The 7,784-nt window shown below is 48.9% G+C and overlaps 1 long non-coding RNA gene across 1 annotated transcript; it reads right to left on the reverse strand.

Moving 5' to 3' along the window:
* Positions 1 to 65: 65 nt before the first annotated feature.
* On the reverse strand, positions 66 to 6,894 carry LOC126637923 (uncharacterized). Its single transcript, XR_007628464.1, has 3 exons — positions 6,739 to 6,894; positions 3,058 to 3,242; positions 66 to 131 (listed from the first exon to the last, which is right to left on the reverse strand). It is a non-coding gene; the product is annotated as an uncharacterized LOC126637923 (long non-coding RNA).
* Positions 6,895 to 7,784: the final 890 nt, after the last annotated feature.

Raw genomic sequence — 7,784 nt, forward strand, 5'->3', positions numbered from 1 at the left:
TTCTGAAGCTTTTTGTCGCTTCCTTGTCTCAGTTTCACGGCCCAGATGGAGCTTGGTCACGTTTCCTTCCTCACCCTGGTCCTGTTGGGCAGAATGTGCATCACTTCTGCTGTCTTGTCTCCAGCTGTGGCCTGGGGAAAGAGGACAACAACCAGTTTCTTCCTTGTTTCCACATATCCAGTGGCTTCCCTCTCCATTCAGCTGGTCAGCCTGCTCTCCCTGGGAATGTTCCTCCCTCCAGTGACTCACAGAAGTCAAATATTCACAAGCTGCTATTGCGGTGTGCTGCCACCCTCCCATCAGAGAGGCCTCCCCAGCTCTGCCACCCTGGCTTGGCAGAGCCCAGATGACTTCACGGCTGGAAATAAAACTTAACTGGAGGTTTTCCCACAACGGCTATTTTGGCAAATTTCTTCTTTTGCACAGTCAGAATGGAAAGAGTTACAAATGCCACAATTGTTTGAGGGACATACAGTCTGCACTTTGGTGCTTTGAAACAGATGTACCACACTTCTGCAGGGCCTTCACATCCATGCTATTTTCTCTCTCATTATTTTGAAAAATTCATTCAAAATGAGCAATTCATGCCCTCCTTGAAGGAAGAAGGAAAAAAAAAAAAAGGCACAAAGACTGGCCAACTCAAAGCATTTTAACGGGGCCTTAGCACATGGTCGACACAAACGCACTCCATAAAAACCTAGGACGTCTTAATGCAGCAAGAATTTCTACCAACTCATAATCAGCCTGACTGGAAAGAACTTAAAATATATGAAGTGCCCCTTGTGGGCCTCCATGCAGGAAATCCATGCTGGAAAATGAGCATCCTTTCATGGCAGGAAGGGGGTGAGTCAGGCCCGTGCTGTGCTGGGATCCCTGGCGTGGCAGCCAAGCCACAGCCCGGGAGCTGTTGCACGACACGTGGTTGATGAATCTGGCGGGTAGATTTTTTTGGGGGAGGATTTTGCCAGCCCTGCTCTTCCACCTTACCAGCCATGCCCAGGGCTGCACCCCTCACCCTGCAGCTGTTGACTACTGCAGGGATTCAGGTGATCCCAGGGCTGATCCAGAGACATTTGGTCAGTTATGGAAACCACAAGGAGTATGTGAACTAGGCTGGTGAGGCGTCTTCAGCTCAAACCCCTGTTACTCAGCTTTTAGTCCCCACAGGGCAGAGACTCCTAGAATAAATGAGGTTGGATGAGAGGCCATTTGATGCAACACCCCACCATCAACACACACAGTCAAAGCAAAATATATGTGTGTATATAAAAATCATGGAGTTGTTTATGTTGGCAAAGACCTCTGAGATCATCAAGTCCAACCATTAATCCAGCACTGCCAGGGCCACCACTGAACCATGTCCCCCTGAGTGCCACATCTACACAGCTTTTAAAGCCCTCCAGGAATGATGACTCCAACACTGCCCAGGGCAGCTGTGCCAGGGCTGGACAACCCTTTCCATGAAGGTGTTTTTCCCAGTATCCAGCCTGCCCCTCCCCTGGCACAGCTGAGGCTGTTCCCTCTCCTGTCCCTGTTCCCTGGGAGCAGAGCTCGACCCCCCCGGCTCCCCCCTCCTGTCAGGGATTGCAGAGCCAGAAGGTCCCCCCTGAACTTCTTTTCTCCAGGCTGAGCCCCCCCAGCTCCCTCAGCTGCTGCTGCTGCTCCAGCCCCTTCCCAGCTCCGTTCCCTTCCCTGCACACGCTCCAGCCCTACACCTTGTGACCCTCACACTGTTACCCTCAGCCCATGGGTCCAGTGTGTCCACATCCCCCTGCAGAGCTTCCTGCCCTCCAGCAGATCAACACTCCCACCCAACCTGATGTCATCACTGAATTTAGCTGAATTTGCTAAAACAAGGATCCCAGTTGGTGCTACAACCTCGTGCTTGGGGCAGCTTGCAGATAGGAAACTTTGAAGGAGGAACTACTAAGCAAGGTCTGGAAATAGTGAGAAGAGCTTGACATTGAGTAGGAGATACCAGTCTCCACTGGGTGTCTAAGCTGGACATGAAAATGTCACCCTCAAAACAGAGGGCATTGGGTTCTGGAATAAACTGCACGTCACCCCTCAGTCACCACCACTGGGCTTATGAGCAGCTGAATTAGGCACTTTAAAAGCTATGAGTTAACCACATTTTTTAGCAAAACTCAGAAGATAAAAAATATTTTCTTTCTGTTCCAAATTCGAGATCCTATCCTAGTGCTCAGTACAATTCCCACCATCTCTTAACACTGAGCAATCCCAAATCCCATGTTGTTTAAAACACATACTAAGAACTAGCTCATTTTGCACTACCTGCAGTGTAAGTAAGTAAGAAGCCATGAGGAGATCTGATAGTGAAGTGATAAAATAAGTATCTATCCAGCAACACATTTAAGAACAAATTCTTAAAGGTTTGAATCATGGCTGAAAAAAAAAATCCTCCCCCCCCATTTGTATGACGTGCCTGGGAATTCATCACCTCAAAGAACAAGGGCTGCATTGGTTGGTTACAGTAACTCAAGTGGTTAAGTGGGCTATCCAAAAAAAAGCATGTTCATTAAAAATTTGGCACATCTAGGCTATTGCAGGACTGTTAAAGCCAAGTGATCAGTTAATTACTCGCTAGTCTAGTGAGGGAAATGAAAGGCAGGGACGCCCCTCGGTGCTCCCAGCGCGGGGAGGGAGCGGTGCCATGAGCGGCTCCCGGTGCTGTGAGACCAGGGAGCTGTGCTGGCCCCGCCCCGGGGACACAGGACAGCAAAGGAAATCACTGCCAAGATGAGCCTTTTACCACCTCGGTCCTGCAGCTGAAAGCTCGGTGAGTCAAGTGCCCTGAGCTTGGCAGAGGGGAAATAAAGCAGCGGTAAATCCTGCTCTGTTCAGGTCATAGCGTGGCTCTGGTCCCACCTGAGCATCTTCACCTGAAGCTTCCAAAGCTCACACACTTTGTGTGATGATGGATACAGCAACAGAGCAGGGAAGAAAATTAAAAAGGCATGTGTGGATGGTGCAATGCCAGGGAGGGCAGCAAGACTTATCTTCAGCACCTGCAAGCCACATGTTTACTGCACTTACCTCCAACACTGGACATGGCTCCCCAAAAAATGTTTCCACAGAGCTTCTTTGATGAGGCAAAAAGAGGCCCCAGTGTCCTGCAGCAGGCACTCCTGACTGCCTTCCAAGAGGGTGGTGATGGCCCCTCCTCCACACCTGGCTGTGCCCGGGCTCACCTGGGAGTTGATCCTTTTTCTCACTTCTTTCTACACCAGAGACAACAGGAAAAAAAAGGATTACAGCTTTCTGCACCATTTACCTTTCCACTCCTTATCAGGGCATTTCCCAGCAAGGGGGGAGAGAAGATGGCACAGGCCCCTTGCCAGTGGCCACTGTCACACATGAACCCTTTTGGAAAAATTGCAAGTCTTGGGCCAACAAACATTACAGTCCCTTCAGACACATTCTACTGCCTCTAGTGATGTCTCATTATTTGGAATAGTTAATTTGCTACCTACATTCCTCATCCATAAAAGCTAAAACTGCAGTTTATTTGGCTCATTGTTCTTTTATCACCCCAATATACCTCAGTTAAGGGTAAAAATGAGACACGTGCAGCTGTGGTAAGATCTGCCTTTACTTGACTGTAAACATTATTTCATTCTCTATTTAAAAGAAAATATTTGCAGCAAAGATGTCTCTATGGAAGAGTCAATGAATGCCTCTGAAATAGAGCAGAAGCCCTTAAAAATTGTGCTGTTGCATCTTTCAAACAGAAAAGAAGATGGAGCAAAACAAAGTTTTCTTTACATGTTTCTTATTTTATTCTGCAACACACAGGAGAAAACCTGCTATACCAAAGGCTCTGGCAGCTGCCAGACAATGCTCTGATAAAACATACTGGATTTCATGGTGTAATTTAACTGAATTTATTTTTTTTTGCAAACATGAAATCTTTTCATTTGCTGCTGAGCCAAAGGATAGTATGAAGTTGGGCACCTACTGCACTGCAGTCAGTAATTTCCATATCACCCTTCCCAAGAACCTTATGGTTTTATTGGCACCTGAGGATCTCTTGCAGCAGGAATGTGCTTGCAGGCTTGGCAGGCACAGTCAGGGAGCACAAAGCAGGAGGTACCAAAGGCTGCTGTTTTCCTCCAGCTGCATCTTTAACTGCAGTTTTGTTTCTAAAGGTGCAGCCCAAAGAAAGCAGCAGCAGAGAGGATGCTGCAGAGGCTCAGCAGTGCTTCCACATGACCCAGGCCTGTGGAACGTGCCAGCTGCCAGCCCTGTGTGCAGGGAACAGCAAAGCTCTTGCTGTGGTGCATGAGCAGTCCCTGGGTGCTTCGTCCAAACGCTCGGCAGTTTTACTATCACCACATGTTGTCCTTTGTATCTGCTCGTGGAGGGGGCAAAGCCTTGTCCTTACAGCACCTCCCATCTCAAAAAAGCCCCAATCCCACATATATGAACTTACTGTCAGTACTACAGTCAGTACATACAACTAACAAATCCCCATGTAGAGGTGTAAGTGGGCTGGAGGGCTGTTGTGTGCACAGTTCTTTTAGAGTGGAGCAGCTCACATCAAATTCACTGCCACAGGGTTACAGAGCATTTCACGTTTCCCATTATTACTCTTTGGAGGCAGGTACCACTTGCATGTCCATAAGCACATTTCCTCTCACTATCTGACAGTACCTGAACCAAAATAAAGGTGGACAAAGGGTGGGACAGGCAGAGGTGACCCAGCCAGTGCCTGGTTTGAAGAGCAGATGGTCATTGCTCAGCCTCCTGCACGGTGCCAAGGGCACTGACTTTGAAGGACATGGGAATGTCACCAGAGGACCTTTTCCAGCAGAAATATCAAAGTTACTTCAAATCAGATACCCGTGAGGAGCATCCTCAGTCCTCCCCCGTGCTGCCTGGTGTGCCCAGCAGAGCCAGCTACCAAACAGGCACTAGGAAGGCAAGAACAGCACCTCTCCTCCTGGGATGGCTGATGGGAGCTGAGAAACCTCAGCAATCCCCCCACACAATCCCCCCACTCACTTGTGGAAGTGACCCCACAAGGCCTGACAAGCCCTGTGCTGGGTTCCTCACCTGGAGGAGATCAGGGATGGTTATCTGGGAGGCTGTGGAGGAGACCCTATTGCCCTGCCTCTTCTGTGAACTGCAATGAGCTCCACTGAGTTCCACCACAGCTATCTCAATTTTTTTTTTTTTTTTAGTAGTAGAAGCTTCTGGAAGTCGCTAAAAATAAGTTTGTTTGGGTTTTTTTAAACCTATTCCCAAACACATTTGAGCTGTCTTTCAGGATGGCACTTCCCCCTTGTCCCTACTTGACAACAGATTTGTCAGTCATTAAGAATGCTCTGCATGCCCAGAAATATCTCGGGTTCTTTTTCCCATAATCAAAAGCAAACAAATCCCGGAGCAGCCCTGGCAGGCCCCTTCCTGCCGGGCCGCTGCCCCCAGAGAGCCGTCAGGCTCGGCTGCTGCCCCGGGAGGGCGAGCACTGCAGTTTGCTTCCAGGGTAAAATTAGACACTGAAACATTCCCCCCCGTCCCTAACAAATCCCCCAGCTCCAGCCCAACTATTCCCCGTTAAACAAATTGCAGGCTGCTCATTCGGGGCTGTATGAGTGGTTTGGGCTGCACAAAGCAGCACAGCACTCCGGGTGTCCCCCCCTGCCCTCGCTGTCAGTGCCAGGGGGTGTTCCCCTCCCAGGCACGGCAGGTCCAGCCCAGCCCCCTGGGCTCAAGGGCTTGCTCCTACATGGCCCTTGGTGATTACAGAGGATTGGCATTTAGAAGGAACTCCAAAGTTATTTACCTCATTATCCTCCTTTAAATCCCTCCCTAATACCCCCATCTGCTGTTATGGCTAAAGGAGTTTTGCCAGGCAGAGCTGGTACCACGCCATGCCCACCACCTGTACCCATCTATCCCGCTGAAATTCGGACAGGGAGTTTCTGAGGGCAAAAAGCTGGTTTTAATTACAAGGAGGACAGTCTTGCAGTTCTACAAGTAAATACCAGCAAATCTTTCAGTATTGTCAAAATCTTCCTGGCCTAACCTCGTGGCAGTTCTGCTATAAGAAGAATCCCTATGTGTAGCACTGAAAGCTGCCCTAATTAAAAATGAAAACATAAAAACGTAAAAACATAAAAAAAATGTATTGCAGCCGTCCTTAGCAGTCCCGTTCCTGCCGTGGGTTGGTGTTGCTAAGTGCAAATTAAAGGGATTTCATAAGCAGTTTGCAATAATTTCCCCAATTAGTCTCTTGCTTTCTCTGTCCATTTTACATAACATTGGTGAGAAAATCGCTGGCCACTATCTAGAATTGTTGAGGAAAGCTTCTGGAATGCTTTGCATTCCTGGGATGGGGACCTTAGCAGAGCCCACTGTCTGCACTCCCAGCCTTGGGTCTGCAAGGTCAGATGAGTCACTGCAGCGTCTCCTTTTCACGTCTGATCAACTGTGCAAAATCCTGGGGACAAATACTCCTGCACATTACTCTTATGTCCTGGGGATCTTCATTCAAGAGCATTCAGAGAAAGCAAGCATGAAACAAGGCTGCAAAGTGACATCATTTAAGAATTTCAGCAGTTACAAAAAACATCTGGGGGCCTAACCCAGCCTTTTGCTACCCACATACAGTACCCAGCACAATGGAGACCTAATGTATTATTGTGCCCTAGACTCGGTGGTTTCACAAACAATTTAATTTTAGCAGACCTTGTAATTCCTTAGATGCCTCACCTTATGCATTTACAGCAGCTTTGAATGTCCCAAGAGCTTTAATCCTCAGTGAGGCCTCTTCTCTTAAAGCACATATCATCACACTGGATGTGCCACCATGAAAATGTACAGAAAATGTTCTGTGTCATCGTGGTTTTCAGTGTGGAGTTGCATGACCTACACTCCAGAGAGCCCTGGAAAAAAAAGGAAGATTACAGCAGCTCCGATCACTACAGAACCTTCCAAAGTGAAGCTCAAACACACAAAGGATCTCAGCTGTGAAAGGTTCTTTCACTGCTGTTCACTGCAAAGGAATAACTGAGCATGGCCAAACCCCTGCTGCATCAGCCTTTCTGCACGCAGGATCCATGAGCCACTGCACTGGGATTTGATATTCGTGTTTGAGCCAAAACCCAGTTCTTGTTGTTTGCTAATGAGAGGGCAGGGAATGGGCAGGGAGATGCACAGAGACTAAATCATGGCTGAGGAAAGAGCAAGGAGAGAAGACAGTGCTGTGAGGGGTGAGGAAAACAACAGCCTGCCTTTCATTTGGAGACCAATTGCTGCTCAGGGCTGGGCTTCATGAAAAAAAAACAGCTGAGGGTGGCTCCTGAGGGGGCTGCTGGCCTTGGCAAAGCCCAGGGGCACAGCCAGGTCTTAGGACAACTCTCCAAGCTTGGTTCATCAGCAGAGCTTGGCACATCAGGGCACCTGAGGAAACCAGGGACCCACCCACTGCCCTGTGAACCCTGGGGGAATGGACACCCTCCACCTGCCCCTCCTCATGTCTCATGGGGAGCACCCTGTGGCCTCCAAGTAACATGGGCATTGGAAGGATCAGGACAGATATTACACATGCAGACTCTCCCTTTAATGCTCACACCCAAGCCTCTAAGCAAAAAAGCAGCAGCAGCACCACCAGCCAGCTGCAGCAGTCACAGCCCCCTCACCAGGGTCACTTCTGTGCTGGGCTCCCTGCCCACCTCTGCCCCACGGACAGAAGGGTGTCTGCAGCCAGTGACAAGCTGATACAAATAAAATGCCTTCACTCCTTGCTTTCCTAACTT

Source organism: Myiozetetes cayanensis, unplaced genomic scaffold, assembly GCF_022539395.1.
Source record: "Myiozetetes cayanensis isolate MyiCay16 unplaced genomic scaffold, myiCay2020 scf16, whole genome shotgun sequence".
Taxonomy (NCBI): domain Eukaryota; kingdom Metazoa; phylum Chordata; class Aves; order Passeriformes; family Tyrannidae; genus Myiozetetes; species Myiozetetes cayanensis.